This window comes from Hypanus sabinus, chromosome 7 (assembly GCF_030144855.1).
Source record: "Hypanus sabinus isolate sHypSab1 chromosome 7, sHypSab1.hap1, whole genome shotgun sequence".
Lineage (NCBI taxonomy): Eukaryota > Metazoa > Chordata > Chondrichthyes > Myliobatiformes > Dasyatidae > Hypanus > Hypanus sabinus.
The window spans coordinates 83,996,444-84,016,915 of record NC_082712.1 but is presented as its reverse complement, the minus strand read 5'-3'; the positions used below and the strand labels follow the sequence as shown (position 1 = coordinate 84,016,915).

General features: G+C 43.8%; 1 protein-coding gene and 1 long non-coding RNA gene across 3 annotated transcripts in view; one reads left to right on the top strand and one right to left on the bottom strand.

Moving 5' to 3' along the window:
• Positions 1 to 12,805, top strand: part of LOC132396919 (uncharacterized) — a 37,770-nt gene extending 24,965 nt beyond the window's left edge. Inside the window, exon 5 of the long non-coding RNA XR_009513177.1 lies at positions 12,368 to 12,805. This is a non-coding gene — a long non-coding RNA (uncharacterized LOC132396919). The remainder of the gene's footprint in view (positions 1 to 12,367) is intronic.
• Positions 1 to 20,472, bottom strand: part of LOC132396913 (TSC22 domain family protein 4-like) — a 94,690-nt gene that overhangs the window by 43,575 nt on the left and 30,643 nt on the right. The gene's annotated exons all lie outside the window — the stretch shown is intronic.

Below are 20,472 nucleotides of genomic sequence, written 5' to 3'. Positions count from 1 at the left end.
CCCTGCCTTCTAAGAAGATGCAACACTCGGAGCCATTGCTGGGCAGTCTCCCCAAGTTTGCCAGGGAGCTGCTCTATTCGTGCCGAAAAAAAGGTCCTGGCCTGAATCATCGATCACACCATAAGACATAGGAGCAGAAATCAGCCATTCAGCCCATTGAGTCTGCTCCGGTATTCCATCATGGCTGATTTATTATCCCTCTCAACCCCATTCTCCTGCCTTCCTTTCTTAACCTTTGACACCCTGACTAATGAAGAACCTCCTCTCTAAATATAAGACAGGCAACTGTTTATTTATTTCCATTGATACTGCTTGACCTGCTGAGTTCCTCTGGGTTTCCAGAATCTGCAGAATCTCATGTTTATGATTTGTTGCTTAATTTTTAGAGGTACAGCACAATAACATGCCACCCAATCACACCCAAGTCACCAATTAACCTTGGCAGGAAACCAAAGAACCCAGAGGAAACTCATGCAGTCACGTGGAGATCAGCTGTAGGAAATGAACTTGAGTCTCTGGTGCTGTACTGATGTGACACTAGTCTCCCCATTCTCAGTCGACCCTCCATGACAGCTCTACACCTTTACAGGCATCATCATTCACCCCCCGTCAAGACCCCTGCATCTTGTCCCACTCACCCAGAAGCCTTTCCCCCACTTTGTCAAGGACAGGCCTGAACCTTTGCCTCTTTTTCCTCTGGCCTTTAGAACACCCCACCGCTCCCCTTCATTGAGGATCCCACCCTTCCCAATTTCTTCACTGGAGCCCACTTCTCAACCTCCCCCCCCCCACTCACGACGTACACTCGGTGCCCACTTTATTAGGTACAGGAGTGAAAACTGGTCTGGTCTTTTACCATCCACTTCAAGGTTCAATGTGTTGTGTTGTTACACATGGTTATTTGAGTTACTATCACCTTCCTGTCAGCTTGAACCGATCTGGCCATTCTCCTCTGACCTCCCTCACTAACAAGGTGTTTTCACTCACAGAATTGCTGCTCACTGGATGTTTTTTTGTTTTTTGCACCATTCTCTGTAAACTAGTTGTGTGTGAAAGTCCGAGGAGATCAGCAGTTTCTGAGATAAACCGTCCCGTCTGGCACCAACAATCAGTCCTCTTAGATCACATTTCTCCTCTATTCTGATGTTTGGTCTGAACAGTGACTGACCCTCTTGACCATGTCTGTATGCATTTAATGATTAAGTTGCTACCGTATGATTGGCTGATTAGACATTTGCATTAATGAGCCAATGTACCTAATAAAGTGGCCACTGAGTGTACATCCACCAGCACAGCCCCCACCATTAGTCGGTCCCCTACCAAATCATTCCTCAGCCCATCTAATGGAGCAAATTGAATGAGACAGTAGCAACCAGGGCAGGATCTGTACACAGAGCTGTGCAAAGTAACTGGGCTCCACCATGTGGTCAAGAGAAGCCAACAGCCAGCATTCTAGCATCATTCCCAAACGGGATCATGCTGGGACACTGGTCACATTCCACTGCCAGTCACAGCAGCCGCCCTATCGAGCCTGCGCTCAGGTTCCCTATGGAGTCTGAATATATAGTGAATTTCACCCCCCCCCCAACCTCTCACACACACCTAGAAAGGTTTTCTGAGAGATTTGAAATGTGAATGTTGAGCAACTTCACTCTGTCCGCAGTGAAGGGCAGGGTCTCGCATTGGCTACCCACTTCAATTCAGCTTCCCATTCCCATTCTGACAATCTTGTCCATGGCCTCCTCTACTGCCACACTGAGGCCAAACTCAGGTTGGAGGAGCAACACCTCATATTCTATCTGGGTAGCATCCAACCTCACTGCATGAAGTTCAATTCATCTAACTTCCAGTAACCACTACCCACTTCTTCTACGTCTCTACCAAAGGAGATGCCAGGCACTCCTTTCCTCTGCTTACCTGCAGGTCACCCTTGGGCAAGGTGTAGCAACTGCTTAGCCTCCCTGATCAGGGAGCAGCCAGTGCACATCACAAGTCCTGGCTATACATCCATTGACTCCAGGCGAACAATCTCTGAAGAGTATTGATAATGGCTGTGGCCATCTGTCTTGTGAAGACACTGCCCAGAAGACAGCAATAGCAAACCACTTCTGTAGAAAAACTTGCCAGACCAATCATGCTCATGGAAAGACCATGATCAGTTATGTCATATGATATACCACATAATGCTGCTGCTGATGATGATGATTTATTTATGGTAACAAGTAGTTTTTTGTTTAACTGTACTGCTGCCACAGAACATGTTTGATAACGTATGTCAGTGATGGTGATGGTACTATTGAGAAGAGTGCGTGTTGCAGATGGTCAGAGTCCTTAGTGATGGATACTGCCACCATTTTGTGGTGGTGGTCCTCCAAAAGGACTGCAACTTTGTTGTAAGGTTTGGAGATTTGTATGTCTCAAAGCCCCTGAGAGCTATGCTGGCTGGAATCAGGACCTTGTGCTTTGGTTCTTGGTGGGGTCATGCCATGCCAAACAGGTCAAAGGGTAGAGACCAGACTAAGATTGGTTCACTGGTCCTCCAGGTTTGGGGGTTCAGCTCAGGGCTAACAACTCGGGACTGTTAGGGAAACAGCAATGCAGACTCCTTCTTTATCTGTGTGCGACAGTATCCCTGAGTCTACCCGGAACCACATTTGGAGCACAATAGAGAAGATGGTCAAGGACAGACAGAGATGGAGGACCTTCATTGCTGCCCTAAGTGTCAGTGGAATAACAGGCAGTAAGTCTTGGTGTTTGTAGTTCTCCAGAATAGTGCTGTGGAGGTAGGTGGAGACTTAGTTGTGAGTTCACATTTTGAGTGAACTGAGCTTCCACCCTGCCAGGGTAGAAGGTATATCAGGATAGTTCACGTTATTTCTGGTCGTTCCTTTTTTTTCGTTGCTGTTTAGTGCAATTTTGTGATTTGGGGAGGACCAGCAGATAGCAAGAGACACGACACTAGATTAAACTGAACAGAATATGCCTAGACTCTTTCAATGTCTTTGTATTTTGCTGTTCTGAATTTTGTGTTTCTCGCTCCTTTTTTTTGCTACTTGCATGATTTGGGTTTATTTGCACGTTAGGGATTTGAAGTATTTCTTTGAATGGGTTCCATGCTTTTCTTTATTTTGTGGCCGTCTGAGGGAAGACAAATACGGTTGTATACTGCGTACATACTTTGATAATAAAAGTACTTGGAATTTTGAATCTCGGACTGTGCGTTCGTGGTATGAAGGGTCCTTACTGTGTTGTTCTATATTTAAACCAAGATTGCCCTACTCTGTTAGATGAAGACTCCGCATAGCATCTTTTCAAATTTCATTGCCTTGCCCTATATTGTTCCCTCAAATAAAATGTTATTCCAAAGAATTTATCTGGTTATTTTTAAATTATTTACTATAAGACATAGGAGCAGAATTAGGCCATTTGGCCCATCAAGTCTATTCTCTCATTTCAGCGTTGCTGATCCATTTCCCCCTCAGCTCCAGTCTCCTGCCTTCTCCCTGTGTCCCTTCATTCCCTGACTGATCAAGATTCTATCAACCTCTGCCTTAAATATACCCAATGACTTGGCCTCCACAGCAATCTGAGGCAACGAATTCCACAGATTCACCACTCTCTGGCCAAAGAAATTCTGTTCCGTTATTTCATCATGTCTGATCCAGTTTCCTTTCAGCCCCAATTTCCTTACTTCTCCTTGTATCCCTTCACGCTCTAATCGAGAATCTATCACCCCTAAATATACCCAATGACTTGGCCTCCACAGATCCACCACTCTCTCTTTCTCATCTCCATCTTAAATGAGCTGTATCCTCTCCCACCATAGGAAACACCCTCTCTACAGCCACTCTATTGAGGCCTTTCAACAGGAAGACTCATGGGAGCTCACTAGATGCAAATGAACCTGGGTCACTGGGCTCTAACATCCTGCAGGAAGATCACTGTGCAGGCTCTGTTTTGAATGTAATGAAGTTGCAACAGCACTTCCTTTCTCTTGTACCTCATCCTTCTTGCAATAAAGCCAACTTCTGAACTTCCCCTCTTCACATGACAGTACCTAGATTCTAGAATTCAGAAGAATAGAGGAGTGTCCATCTAGAACAGAGATGAGGAGGTATTTCTTTCATCAGAGTAGTGAATCTGTGGATTTCTTTGCCACAGGAGGTCCTCAATGAGTGTATTTAAGATAGAGGTTGATAGTTTCTCAATTAGTCAAGGCATAAAGGGATTCAGGAAGAAGGCGGGGATTGAGGCTGAGAGGGAAAATGGATCAGCCATGGTGAAACAGCAGAGCAGACTCGATGGGCCAAATGGACTAACTCCTATATCTTATGGTCATAGATCCCTTGGAACACCAATATTTAACAATTTCACTCTTCTCTCAACCATACTGAATAATCTCACATGGAAGATGCTACCTACTGCAAACATTCTCCCCTCTCCCAATGAAAGCCTAAAAGCATGTACCACCAGGCCCTAGGACAGCTTCTATCCCATTGTTAGGAGACTATTAAATGGCCCTCTAGTATGGTTCCTCAAGGTTGTCATAGCCAGGAGATTGTAGTAGGGAAAAGCTCCCACAACCTATTAAATGCTCCCAATGGCATGTATTTCAAGTAGTGTTTGGCAACTAAGTCCAGTTCCTGGTCAGCTACTAAGCCCGGCACAACCATTTCTGCTGAAAGGTAAATGCAGGTTATTGGTGCCTTAAAACCAGTCGCTCCAGACAGATGGGGCTTGTCAGCCATGGTTGACAGCTCATCTAGGAGAAGGAGAACTCTAATCTCAAACCTCTGCTACCTTGTGACTATAACCATTCATGGGGAAGGCTTCGGGTGTAAACCCCGAGGGGAAGATCCGGAGCTGGAGCCCATAAGGCTGTCCTACATTGAGTTCAAGGCTGACTGGCAACTCCCACAATGCCAACCTGTATTGGTCTCTGCCATTCCTTTGGGTTCATCTGATGCTTGGAGAACGGGAGCCTGCTGCATGGGCAACAGCTTGCTCTTCATATCATACTGCACTGAATTGCGTAGCTAGACAATATCTATGGTCAATCCTGACTAATGGAGGCCTCTGACGATAAGAAGGACTCCTGACCTCACAGTCTACCTTGTCATAGCTTGTCTACCTGCACTGCACTTTCTTTGCAAGTGCAACACTTTATTCTGCACTGTTATCGTCCTCCACTGAACTATGTACCTCAATGTATTATCATAATGAAAAGATCTGTAAGCAAACCAAAGATGGCGCATGGAAACCAACTCCACTGGTCACCTTCTGCCACACACACCACATTTAGGGTGGTGGTGAATATTGGTAACTCTGGTTGGGGTGTGTGATGGTGCAGTGTTCACTGAGCTCAGCAATTAGCTTGCAGATGTTTCAATGTTTCATCACCAGTCAAGCTGATGTCCTCAGTTGTTGGTGTCTCTCTCTAGGAGTGCTTGCATTTATATAGTCAACCTCCCCCCCCCCCCCCACCAGTTCACTTACCTCGGTCCTGATTGCCTACCCCTTCAGTTGACCTTAGAGCCAAAGAAATGTGAGCCAAATGGGAGTTGCAAAGGTCAACTGAAGGTGTAGCCAATCAGGACCAAGGAAAGCAAATTGGGACCTATATAAAAAGCGTTCCCAGAGAGAAACACCAACAATTGTGTATTGAGGATGTCATCTCCACTGGTGTTCAAACATCGGCAAGCTAATGGCCAAGCTTGGCAAACAACAAAACATCATGCATATACCAAATCTTTATTCCTCTGTTGACTTGCACATTGCTAATTGTTGGGCAAATCTTGTTGGGGAATGAGTCAGTGAACATGAGTGAGATAGGATTCACAGTCAAGTGGTGCCACGACAACAATGTCTAACCCAGTGTCAGTGTAACTGGAGAGCTAACTGTTAACTTCAGGAAGGGAAAGGAGGGAGATCATCCACCAGTCTACATTTGGGGGGAAAATAACTCAGTGGTGGAGAGAGTCACCAGCTTTAAATTCCAATGCATTAACATACTGGATAACCTGACTTGGACCCATCACACATATGCAAGCACAAGGAAATGGAACAGTGAGTGATTTTACTTTCTTGGGAGTTAAGGCCGTTCAGCTTGTGTAACACTGAAAACTTCTACAGATCTACTGTTGAAAGTGTCCTCACTGGATGCATCATGGTCTGGTATGGTGACCATACCAGAGAGGGGTGGAATTAGCATCAGTCCATCACAGACACATTCCTCCCCACCATCAGCGGTACCTACAGGAGGCAATGTCTACAGGAGGCGTTGTCTCAAAGAGATCCCTACATCCTGGCTACTATCTTCTCACAGTTGCCAACGGACAGAAGTTTTGAGGCAACACACACAAAATGCTGGAGGGACTCAGCAGGTCAGTTAACATTTCAGGCCAAGACCATTCTTCAGGACATGGTCCTACATGACTAGGTTCAAGAACAGCTACCATTAGTTCCAACCTGCAAAACAGAATAGCAACACCATGATACTCTGCACTAAAAAGCACTAATTCTAACTACATTCTTTCTTGTGAAACTTGTGCATATCTTATGATCAATTTTATTTTTCTCTCCTTAGTGAGAGAGGGAAGGCCTGTGGCATGTCGAAGTGTTGGGATGGACAGTAGTTTTTGATGGACTCTAGATCATGGTCTCTTTGGAGGCTTTGGTATTTGGTGTTGCTTTAGCGGATGGTTGGGGCTAATGCTTTTGCTGAGGGAGGTGGGGGGAGGGTTAATGCTTTGCTACTGCTTGTGGATGGGAGGGGTGAAGGAGGTCTTTGGGATTCTAAAGTATTTCTGACATTCATGCTTCTGTTTTGTGGATGTCTGTGAAGAGTGAGAATTTCAGGTGTGTACTGTATATATTCTCTGATATTAAATGGAACCATTCTGTATCAGGTGGTACGAGCCTGAAATGCTGCCGCAAATAAGATTTCCATTGCACCTGTGCATATGACACTAAAACCAACTTTGACCGTCGTGCTCTTCTCATCACTGACCTTTCTGTCTACCTTTGCTTACGTCAGCAAACATTACACACAGACTATTCATTGATATAGATTGTACGTAGGCGAGGATCCAGCACTAATCTCTGATGCAACATACTCATTACTGCTTGCTGACCTGAAGATGACCCATTTGTTGGAGCGGGGGGTGGGGGGGGGGGGAAACAATATTTCTTTAATATCGCTGCCTTTTCCAAATTCAGCCACTATTAATGCCAGGTTCTGACAGACCAGTTGAACATTGTTAGTTTCTTTGTTAGGATTACGTACTGACGCAAGCTGCTGAGAGCGATGGACAGAAGACTAGAGGGAGTTTAATTCAAATAAATAATTCCAACTCAATAAGTGGCATTGTAATAGGACGCCCACTTTGTAAATCAGCGAACGATTTAAAATCAATGCAAAGGCACTCACAAAAACCCACAAACCCACATTGTTAAGATCATCCAGAAATGATAAAGCAAACAATAATGTCAGACACTTAAAACGGTCATAATTTCCTAGAACAAGGTGGATAATCGCCTTCTGGCAGCTCTTAATTCTAATCATTCCTACTCAGCCCACTGTTCCTCATGTGTTTCAAAATATTCTTTTCAATATTTAAAACAACACACACAAAATACTGGAGGAACTCAGTGGATCAGGCAGCATCTATGGAAATAAATAAATAGTCGACGTTGCAGGCCAAGTCCCTTCTTCAGGAAGGGGGAAGATAGCAGAATAAAACGTTGGGGGGAAGGGGAAGGAGGATAGCTAGAAGGTGATAGGTGAAGCCAGGTGGGTGGGAAAGGTCAAGGGCTGGAGAGGAAGGAATCTGATGGGAGAGGAGAATGGACCATAGGAGAAAGGGAAGGAGGAGGAGACCCAGGGGTAGGTGATAGGCAGGTGAGAAAAAATGAAAGGCCCGAGTGGGGCATAGAAAAAGAGGGAAGGGGAAAGGGAAAAAAAATTATCGGAAAGCCTTTCACCTCTTTTCACCTGGCTGTCATTTCCTCCTGCGTCCTCTTCTCCTTCTCTTTCCCCTGTGGCCCACTTTCCTAACAGATTCCTTCTTCTCCAGCCCTTTAACTTTCCCACCCAGGTGGCTTCATCTATCAACTTCCGGCTAGCCTCTTTTCCCTCCCCTCCCCTACCTTTTTATTCTGGAGTCTTCCCCTTCCTTCTCAGTCCAGAAGAAGGGTCTCAGCCTGAAACATTCATTTCCATAGATGCTGCCTGAACTGCTGAGTTCTTCCAGCATTTTGTACATGTTGCTTTGGATTTCCAGCATTTGCAGACTTTTTCATGGATATAATTTCCGAGAATCTTGAGAAAAGTGTTATTGGCATTGGTGCTTTGTGACAATAAGGACAGAATCTCAAGCGAACATAAACCACAGCATAAAAATATTAGCATCTGGTTATGTAAAATGCAATATTCCAGCTCTCTGAGTAATTCAGTGTGGATTTGTTCCCCTACACTGAAAACATCTGATCCAAAAACAACACAAATTCCCAGCACAGAAACTGGCCATTCAGTCCAACAGATCCCACTTTTCTGTTTATGCTGTGTACAAAAGCCCTCCTGCACTTCTGACAAAAAATCTTAATTCTCTTGACGAGTATGTTGTCGTACCGGGGATACCTTTCTAACTGGTTACATCACTGTCGGGTAGGGAGGGGCCACTACACCAGATTAGAAAAAGCAGCAGAGGGCTGTAAGGTCAGCCATCTCCATCATGAGCACGAGACTGCCCTACCATCAAAGACATCGTCGAAAGATTTTCCTCAAAAAGGCAGCATTCCCACCACCCAGGAGAAGACCTCTGCTCATTACAGCCATCAGGGTGGAGGTTCAGGAGCCTGGAGTCCCACACTCAATGTTTTAGAAACAGCTACTTCCCCCTCCACCATCAGATATCTGAACAGTGGATTCTGGCTAACTGGGACACATAGGGACCAGTACATTTTTGCCCAATTAAATAACTGCCACAATCAGCCAAAGTTTCATGGAAACAGTTAAAAAGGTATAAGAAAGACTAACTACCATTTAACTGAGTAACAAATTATGTATTTAAATGAAATACAGAACAAATTAGGACATTACCTTGCCTCTGCAGTACTACAAGACTGTATTATTTGCCAATCGTTATCAACAGAGGAATTCATCCGCATCACATTCTTTGCACTGTAAATGAACAAAACCAGCGCAGATACCTAATGCAGATAATGGACTGCCTTCATACAATGCTGTTGACAACTGCATTCTCCAAAATTCATTTTCATTGTAACATTCAAGATGATTGCCAATACTGTCAAATTCTTCGTAGTTCCTAACTTGTTGAAGCAGTGAAATCATTTCATTTTCACACCCAGCTGCTTCTGGCCTGAATGTTTGAAACCAGTGAGCAAAACCATTCTGAATTGTCTTACTGTTTAATTTCTCACCAACTATCCGTGACGAAGATCACTGCTGTTTGAACAGAAACACACACAACCAATGCTATTTAAAAACTGTTCACTTGAAGCAGTGTTGTGTCTAATAGCCACATAAAGTGCTCGCAACCAATGCTAGTTAGAAACTGTTCAGCAACTGTTCCCTGCCCCAGTTAAGCAGCACGGTATCCCAAATAAACAAAGAGAATCCTGGCTATTTTCTTGATTAGTTTTTGTTCTTTAAGAATTGTCCCAAATCAGCGGCTGTCCCGATTAACTGGAATACACTGTATTTCTTATTGTATTCATAGTATACTGGCAGCACCAGGTACAGTATATGGCCGCAACAGACTCACAGGTATATCACCTCACCTTGAAGGACTGTTTGGGGCCCTGAATGGTAGTGAGTGAGGAGGTGTAGGGCTCAGGAATGACACTTGTTCCACTTGCAAGGATAAGCTCCAGGAGGGATTTCAGTGGTGAGGGATGAATAAACAAGAGAGTCAAATAGGGAGCAATCCCTGAGGAAAGCAGGAAGTGTGGGGGGGGGGGGGGGGTAAGATGTGCTTGGTGATGGAATCCCATTGGAGATGGCAGAATTTACGGAGAATTATGTGCTAGGCGTAGAAGCAGCTGGGATGGTAGGTGAGAATAAGAGAAACACTATTCTTGGTAGGGAGCTGGGAGGATGGGGTGAGTGCAGACATGCACAAAATGGAAGAGATGCAGTTGAGGGCAGTGTTGATAGTGGAGGAAGGGACTCCCAGTGTGGCCTCCTGTATATCAGTGAGAACCGATGTAGATTGGGAGACCGCTTCACCGAGCACCCATGCTCCATCTGCCGGAAAAAGAGGGATCTCCCAGTGACCACCAATTTTAATTCTACTTCACATTCCGGCATGTCAGTCCATGGCCTCCTCCACTGTCACGATGAGGCCACACTCAGGTTGGAGGAGCAACACCTTATATTCCATCTGAGTAGCCTCCAACCTGATGGCATAAGCATCGAATTCTCGAATGTCCGGTAATGCTGCACTCCCTTTCACCATCCCCCATTCTCATCTCCCTCTTTCACCTTATCTCCTTACCTGCCCATCACCTCCCCTGGTGCTCCTCCTCCTTTCCTTTCTTCCAAGTCCTTCTGTCCTCTCCTATCAGACTCACCCTTCTCCAACCCATATCTCTTTCACCAATCAACTTCCCAGCTCTTCACTTCACCTCTCCTCCCCTCCTGGTTTCACCTATCACCATGTGTTTCTTCCACCTTCCCCCCCCCCCACCACGTTCATACCCCCATCTTTTTTTCTCCAGTCCCGATGAAGAGTCTCGGCCCGAAACATCGAATGTATTCTGTTTCATAGATGCTGCCTGGCCTGCTGAGATCTCCCAGCATTTTATGTGTGTTTCCTGCCTCACCACACTGGGTGCCCACACTACTGGTCTGATCCACCTTTAAGACCATAAGATATAGGAGCGGAATTAAGATGTTCAACTCATTGCCCCTGCTCCGCCATTCCATCATGGCTGATTTATTATCTCTCAACCCCACTCTCCTGCCTTCTCCCTGTAACCTTTGACAACTTTATTATTACAGAAACATGAGTAACAAAGTGAAGGAAAGTACTGTGAGTGTGGAATGTTTACATTAGTTGTGAAAAGTTATACTCTACAATTTGAAAAGAGAAGACAGAACCCAGCAAGAGGGCTGGCAAACGCGGATAGGAGCCGGGGGAAGTGAAGTTCCAATCATGTAATCCTCAACAGCAAGGTCACAGTGCCTGGAAATCAGAAGCTAGCTTGAAACACACTGATCTCATGATCACAAGACACACAAGAGTACACTGAGTGCTGGAAGCATGAGAAAGAGCCGGCTCCCAGGCCCCACCTTACACTGTGGCTGTCTTGCAGCAGCTTCCACCTTCCGTCCTCCACAGTGGCAATGGCAGCCACCCCCACCCCCCACCACCATCTCTTGCCGAGCAGCCCCTCCCTCATTAGGGGCAGTCCAGGGAGACAGATGGGTTTACCTTTCCATCGTACAAACCAAAAATTAGCTCGTGCCTCCAGTATGAAGATAAATAAATATATTTTAACATATATTTACTTTATATATCATACAATATTATAATATACCTTAGAGCATATTCTGGACTTAAAGTGTATAGCAAAATATCCCAGATGATTGAATTCAAACAAGAGCACATGAGTTGAGAGTTAGCGGGCAAAAGTTTAAGGGTAACGTGAGGGGGGATTTCTTTACTCAGAGAGTGGTAGCTGTGTGGATCGAGCTTCCAGTAGAAGTGGTAGAGGCAGGTTCGGTATTGTCATTTAAAGTAAAATTGGATAGGTATATGGACAGGAAAGGAATGGAGGGTTATGGACTGAGTGCGGGTCAGTGGGACTAGGTGAGAGTAAGCGTTCAGCATGGACTAGAAGGGCCTAGATGGCCTGTTTCTGCGCTGTAACTGTTATATGGTTATAAAATATTAAACTCAGCAACTAACTTCAGCCACCAATCTTTAGGCCTGATCATGGACTATAGATTAAATTTAGAATGCAGCCCTGGACAATAGGTTCCTAGAGCTGTTAATTAAAAAAAAACAGACAATGCAATTAACATTCATTTGGTTGTCTCGGGTGTCTTTGCGAAGAGGTTATATGTAATTTAAAGGAAGCATTGTAAATATCTTTTAAATATACAATTATCCTTTGATCTATATCATATAAAGTGTCACGTAACGTTGGGTCAAACAGGCATCTTCCTCTGAAAGGATCTCAATATGATGCCTACTCTTGTCTCCCTTTGTCGAATAAAAGATGACTCCACTTCTACCAGCTACATCATTCTGGTGACTCTGTTCACGCTACAACCATTTATAAATTATACAGTATTGTACAAGACTACGGCACTCTAGATTATTTTTATATATGGTTTCAGATGGTGTGGCCTTCACAGAACCCTGATCGCACCATCATTGAAGCTGTCTGAGAGACAGGTGAGAATCAAGTGAGGCAGCCAAAGTCTTCAGAAGAACTGTGGCAATTTCTCCCTGATGCTTGGATCAACCTACCAGCCAATTTTCTCATAAAATTGCACGACAGTTTACCTAAGAGAATTGATGCAGCTTTAAAGGCAAAAGGTGACCTCACAAAATATTGATTTGATTTTGTTTTTTATCGTTTATTCCTCTTAATAGTAAAGTTTTTGATATTTAAACTTTCCCATTTATTATTGTTGAAAGCACCTTCACTTTACAGAACATTTTTACATGTGCCTAAGACCATAAGAGATAGGAGCAGAATTAGACCATTTGGCTCATCGAGCCTGCTCTGCCACTTCGTAATGGCTGATCCCTCTCAACCCCAATCTCCTGTCTTTTCCCTGTAAACCTTCATGATCCGACTAATCAAGAATCTATCAACCTCTGCCTTAAATAATGACTTGACCTCCATAGCTGCCTATGGCAATGAATTCCACAGGTTCACCACTCTCTGGCTAAAGAAATTCATCCACATCTCTGTTCAAAAAGGAAGCCCCTCTATTCTGTGTCCTCTAGTTTTAGACTCCTACATAATAGGAAACATCCTCTCCACATCCACTCTTTTGAGGCCTTTCATCATTCGATAGGTTTCAATGAGATCCTTCTTCATTATTCTGAATTCCAGTGAATACAGGCCCAGAGCCATCAAACTCTCTTCATATGACAAGCCGTTCAATCCTAGAATCATTTTTGTGAACCTCCTTTGAAATGTACTGTATATTGAAAAATAAATAAATGCTTGGGAAATGAAAAGATATAGTAACAGATGCAGTGAAGTATGGTAATGGGTCGAACTGCATCTGTAGCTTATGGATAATTACATGAAACAGGCACAAGTGGTGTCCATCTTGAAACAGCACTAGGGTAGTAATGAGGCTCCATTTCAGAATCAGATTTACACCAGCTACGTCATGAAATTTGTCAAGTTTGCTGCAGCATTACAATGCAATACATAATAATACAGGAAAAATCTGAGTTACAGTAAATAGAAATAAAAAGTAGTGAGGTAGTTTCAATGCCCATTCAGAATATTGGATGGCAGTGGGGAAGAAGCTGTTCCTGAATCACTGAGTGTGTGCCTTCATCCTCCTGTAGCTCCTCCCTGACAGTAACAATGAGAAGAGGGCATGACCTAAGTGATGGGGGTCCTTAATGGTGGATGCTACCATTTTGAGACATCACTCCTTGAAGATGCCCTGGATGGTACGAAGGAAGGTTAGTGCCCATGATGGAGCTGACTAAGTTTACAACTGTCTGCAGCTTACTTCAATCGTGTGCAGTAGCTCTCCCCCCATACCTAACAACGATGTAACCAGTTAGAATGCTCTCCACGGTACATCTGTAGAAATTTGCGAATGTCTTTGGTGACAGACCAAAGGTCCTCAAACTCCTAATGAAATATAGCCACTGCCTTGCATTCTTCATGGCTGCATCAATATGTTGGTTCCAGGTTAGGTCCTCAGAGATATTAATACCTAAGAACTTTTCTTTTTACAATATTCTTATTCAGAAGAAAAAAAACAAGATTTACAGAGTGCAACACATAGATACATCTCAACATAGCTTGTGTACGTTCATATATTGTAATAAAATTGATCAAAATGTTATAGCATAACACATAAAGGTATACCACTCTGTAATCAAAAATTTAAAGGTAAGTCATACATCATAAAAGAAATTTTTTATATAAAAAAGTCAATCCCTAACAGCTACCAAAGAAAAAAGCTGATGGATGATAATGGATAATTAGAAAAAAAAGACATATTCACTTAAGAGAAGATAAAAATATACATAGAAGTCTGTGCACTGTTAAACTTTATAAATTGGAAAAGTAATTTAGGGAAGGTCCCCAGATATCATAAAAAGATTGTTTCGAATTTAAGACTGAGCAGTGGATCTTTTCTAAATTTAAATACGACATAATATCACGTAGCCATTGAAGATGTGTAGGAGGGGTAGATTCCCTCCATTTAGGCAAGATTGCTCTCCTTGCTAAAAGAGAGGTAAAAACTAAAACCTGTAGGTTAGGAGTATTTAAAGTTATATCTTCATTTGCAATAATACCAAACAAGGCAGTAAGGGGATCTGGGTCAAATTGGACCCTAAAAAGTTGTGAGAAGATATGAAATACTTTCCGCCAAAACTTTTCAATTTTAGGGCAAAACCAAAACATATGAATTAAAGAGGCATCAGCAGAGTTGCATTTATAATAAAGTGGAGAAACATTCGGATAAAAAACTGGACAGCTTCTGTAAGCTCTATGAACCACTTTAAATTGTAGAAGAGAATGACGAGCACAGAAAGATGATTTATTAACCTGTTTAAGAATTTTATTCCATCTATCATCAGAAATCTGACAATTTAGGTCATCCTCCCAAGCTTTTTTTTTATCTAAAAAGTCTTGTCTAGAATCAATCAACAAAGGTTTTAAATTTAAAACCTTTTGTTAATGGTTCCATTACTGGTATCTATAACTTATTGATTGATTCTAGACAATACCTAAGAACTTGAAAGAGCTCACCCTTTCAACTTCTGATCCCTCTATGAGGACTGGTATGTGTTCCTTCATTCTACCCTTTCTAAAGTCCATAATCAGTTCTTTGGTCTTGATGACATTGAGTGCAAGGTTGTTGCTGTGACACCACTCAACTAGCTAATATATCTCGCTCCTGTACACCCTCTCATCACCATTTGATACTGTATACTACTTTTTAAAGAAAATCATTTTTCCCCAGTTTAAAAAAAAGGCTCAAAATCAATGCATATAAAAAGTCAGACTAAAGTAACTGGTAATCCTGGGCAAAAAGCACATAGCCTGCCAATTAAAGTGAGATGAGATTATCCAGAAAAAATAACCCTCACCAGGCCAAGGCAGAGCTGCCAGAGGTCGAATTAAAGATCCAAGCAATGACAGCAGGACCACCATTACTCAATCTGTCCTGGCACCAGATATCTCAACCAAGTCGGCCAAATTCCCCACCTACACCAACTCAGAACATGCCGCTCCGTGAAAATCTGATTACAAGCCAATGTTTTTGCTTAGACTGTGTCTGGGAGCATTCCAGTATTTTATTTCACTCTTATCGCAAGGAGTGAAACAAGAAAACCTCCCAAACCATTTTGATAAGTTGAATTTGAACTTTGAAGATGCAAAACAGTAGCATTGCAGTTACTGCAATTGCTTTACAGCACCAATGGCCATTAATCAGGGTTCAATTCCCACCACAGTTTGTAAGGAGTTTTATATTCTCCCCACAACTGCATGGCTTTCCTCCAGCTACTCCAGTTTCCTCCCACAGTCCAAACACATACATTGCAGTTAGGGTTAGAGTAAGTTGTGGACGTATTAAGTTGGCACTGGAAGTGTGGCACCACTTGCTGGTTACCCCTAGTACAATCCTTAATGATTTGATTTGATGGAAAAGGCATGGTAGCGTAGTGGTAAGCACACAGCTTTGCAGTACCTGCGGCCAGGGTTCAATTTCAGCCATTGCCTGTAAGGAGTTTGTATGTCCTCTCCATGACAGCCTGGGTTTCCTCTCACAGTCCAAAGACCTACCGGTTGGTAGCTTGAATTAGTCATTGCAAATTGTCCCCTGATTAGGATAGGGTTAAATTGGGAGTTGCTGAGCGTTGTGGCTTGAAGGGCAAAAAGGGCTTATTCCACACTGCAACGACATATATAGATAAGTAGATAGATAGTCGATATATAGAAATAGACAGACAGACAGAGAGATAAATGATGTGCATGCTTTGATCTTTCGATGTACATGTGACAAATAAAGCTACTCTATTTCTTTAAAGGAATTTGTTTTTGTCCGCTCTTTTGCATCCATTATTTAGGATCCTCACCACCCAGGACATGCTCTCTTCACATTGCTACCATCAGGGAGGAAGTACAGGAGCCTGAGGACCCACATTCAACATTTCAGGAACAGCTTCTTCCCCTCCGGCATCAGATTTATGAATGGTCTGTCAATCCCTGAATGGCAACTCACTATTTTGTTCTTTTATTTATTTTTGTATTTCTTAATATTGAGTGTCAGGGTGGGGCTACGTCTCTACCAAAGAAGGTGTAAGGTGCCCTTCCCTCTGCTAACCTGCTGGTCACCCTTGGGCAAGGTTGGCACCTGCTTAGCTCTCCCAGTCAGGGTCATGTGAAGATATGGGAGCAGGTGGTGGATGATCACATGAGCAACTGGTGTACATCACAAGTCCGGGTTATGTGACCACTGCTGCCAGGCAATCTCTGAAGAGTATTGCTAATGGCTGGGGTCATCCGTCTTGTAAAGACACTGTCCAGGAGAAGGCAATGGCAAACCACTTGGTAGAAAAGTTTGCCAAGAACAATCATGGTCATGGAAAGACCCTGATTGCCCACGTCATACATCATGGCACATAACGAACGAATGAGTTCTTAATATAACCTACGGTACCTTTTGTGTTGTAAAGGAGCTGCAAAACAAATATCACGATAATAAACCTGATTCAGAAACTCGAGAGACAATAGTTAGCAGAAGGTCCCTCTTCTATAAGGATAAGAAACTGAAGCAATTGAAGCCCACTGGCTCTGAGTCTGCTCTGCACTCTGATAAGATCTCAGCCGATCAGACCCTGGTCTCAGCTCCATTCTCCTTCCCCTGCTCTTCAAAATCCTTGGCTCTCCGATAGTTAAAAAAAAAGTCACCGCAACCTTGGGTGTATTCAGTGATTGTATGATAGGTCTCCAAGTGGTTCATTTCAAAGATTCATGACCCTCTAGGAATGTCAATTCAGCCTCAGTCATATTCTGAAGTGTACCCCAGAGCTGACATAGCTAATTAGAGGGGGCATAATTTTAAACTGATTGGAGGAAAAATAGGGGGTATACAAGAGACAAGTTCTCCCTCTATCAGAGTGTGATAGGTGAGTGGAATGTACTGTCATGGGTGCTGGTAGAGGTAGATACATTATGGACATTTGAGACTCTTAGATAGGTACATGGATGAAAGACAAAATGGAGGGCTATGCGAAAGGGGAGTATTAGATTGATCTTGGAGTAGAAGGGCCTATACTGCGCTGGAGTGTTCCATGTTCTATCAAGGGAAACATGTTGAGTATTCACTCTGACAGCCCCCTCCAACAAGAACCTCACATTTTAATAATGCTACTTCTCATTTTCATTCTTCAGAGCTTCAGTGACCATAGGACCAACTGGTTCAACCTTTCCTCATAAAATGTGGAATAAGATGTGGGACAGCGAGCTGTTGGCCTCTGCTCTCGTTGTTGCATAAGCAATCTTTCTCTCCCTCGCTGGAAAGAGAGACACTGTCTGAGAAACTGAAGTTCTGGACTATGGAAAGGGTTATGATGGACGCTGGATCAAAGTCTCTCTGGAGGCATTTGCTGTTGCTTGCATGGTGGGGGGGGGGCTGTACTTTTGTGGGTGTGAGTGGGGAGGGAAGGGCTGATGATGCTTTTGCTCCTGCTTCTACAAAGGGTGGGAGAAGGGGGTTTTGGGGGCTTTGATGTTCTATCATTCATTCAATGGGTTTCTTTTTTGTGGATGTATGTGAAGAGTATGAATTTCAGGGTGTATACTGTATATATTCTCTGGTATTAAAGGAACCCAAGTCTAATCTAAGACAGGGAATGAGCTTCCAAGAGGAGGATTGGCTGACAGGAAATCTTTAAGACTTCAAGAGGATTTGACAGGGTAAGAATTTGTAAAGGAATGCTATTAAGTCAGGAGCAACTTCACCCAGAGAGAGGCGGGAATATAGAACTGGCAGGGAGCAGATGAAGCAAATAGAACTGAAGGAAAAACAAGCTAAAGACATGAAAGTGAAAGAGGGAGAGATTAAAAGATAAACACAAGGAAGTCTGCAGATGCTGTAAATCCAAAGCAACACACAAAAAATACTCAGCAGGTCAGGCAGTATTGATGGAAATTAATAAACAGTCGACGTTTTGGGCCGAGACCCTTCTGCAGGACTCAGAGGGAAGGGGGAAGTTGCCAGAATAAAAAGGTGGAGGGAGGGGAAGAGGCTGGCTGGAAGGTGATAGGTGAAGCCAAGTGGGTGAGAAAGGTCAAGGGCTGGAGAAGAGATCTGCTAAGTGGACCATAGAAGAAAGGGAAGGAGGAGGAGACCCAGAGGTAAGTAATAGGCAGGTGAGAAGAAGTAAAAGGTCAGAGTGGGCAATAGAAGGGGGGAGGGGGATTTGTTTACCGGAAGGAGAAATCAATATTCACATCATCAGGTTAGAGGTGTTCCTCCTCCACCCTGAGGGAGGCCTCTATTGACTCAAAAGGAGGCCATGGACCAACAGGAATCCGCAATTCCCTCTACGATTCCCTTGTCCATTTACTCCTCCCAGTACTTATTCCTACAGGCAGCCTAGGTGTTACACCTACCTATACACCTCCTCCCTCGCCTCCATCAGGGTCTAGACAGTCCTTCCAGATGAGGCAAAACTTGACCTGTAAAGCTGCTGGAGTTGTCTATTGTGTCTAGTGGACCCAATGTTGCCTCCTCTACATCGGTGAGACCTGGCGTAAATTGAGGGACTGCTTCATCGAGCACCTCTGCAACATCTGCCACAAGCAGAATGTCCTGGTGATCAAATGTTTTAACGCCCACTCTGACGTTGTGATCCACGGCCTCCTCTTGTGCCAAGTCAAGGCCTCCCTCAGGGTGGAGGAGCAACACATATTCCATTTGGGTACCCGCTGAACCTGATGACATGAATATCAATTTCTCCGTCTGGTTAAGTAAAACTTCCCGCCGTCCCCACATCACTCTGACCTTTTACCTCTCCTCACCTACCTACCACCTCCCCCAGGAACCTTCTTTCCTTTCTCCTATGGTCCACTCTTCTCTCCTATCACGTTCCTTCCTTTCCTATCCAACTGGCTTCACCTATTATCTTCTAGCTACCATTCTTCCACTCCCCCATCTTCTTATTCTGGCATCTTCCCCTTCCTTTCCAAGGGTCTCAGCCCGTAATGTTTATTCATTTCCATAGATGCTACCTGACCCACTAAGTTCCTCCAGTGTTCTGTGTGTGTTGCAGAGGTTAAAAGACGTGAGAATATGTTTGTGTGGCATATAAACACCAGCTTAGATCAGTTCAGCAAAATGGTCCGTTTGTGTAACACTAACTGGAATAACAACTGATTCTTGTTGAAAAAAACTGAGCCAGACGGCTGTGTTACAACATGCCACAAACACGTTGTGAACCTCTGTTTACTGAAATTTTCCACCCCATCACACATTCTCCTAATTAAACCACACATTTTGGACCACAACTTCCTCTCCCAATCTTCCCTTTATTTTCCCTGGGGTCAGTTTGGCTTTCTCCACATTGAAGATACTCCATAAATAAGTACATTGCTCATAATTCGAGACCTCCGAGAGGACCACAACCTTGTCGTGGTTTGGAGGTTTGCGTGCCTCAGTGACCCAGAGAGCTATGTTGGCTGGAGTCAGGGCTTTATGCTTTGGCTCTTGGTAGGGTTAACTATGCCAAAAAGGTCAAAGGGTAGAGGCCAGACTAAGACCATAAGATATAGGAGCTGAATTAGGCCATTTGGCCCATCAAGTCTGCTCTGCCATTTCATCATGGCTGATCCATTTCCTTTTCAGCCCCAATCTCCTGCCTTCTCTATTCCTTCATGTCTTTAAGGATCTATCAACCCCTGCCTTAAATATACCCAATGACTTGGCCTCCACAGCCAGACTAAGAGTAGACCACCAGTCCTCCAGGATCAGGGGTTCAGCTCAGGGATAACAACCCTGACTAGTTTAAAAAAACGTTGAAGACAGCAATTGGAAACAGCAATGAAGAATTCTTCTGCATCTAGGTGCAAAGGTATTTCTGAGTCTGAATGTGGGACTTGAATGAATGACAGTACAGAAAACGAGAGGAGGCTACTGGCACGATGAGGGAAGTCCTGAACATAAGAGACAGAGACCCTCATTGCTGCCCTAAATGACAGCAGTGTAACGGGCAGTGAGTAAAT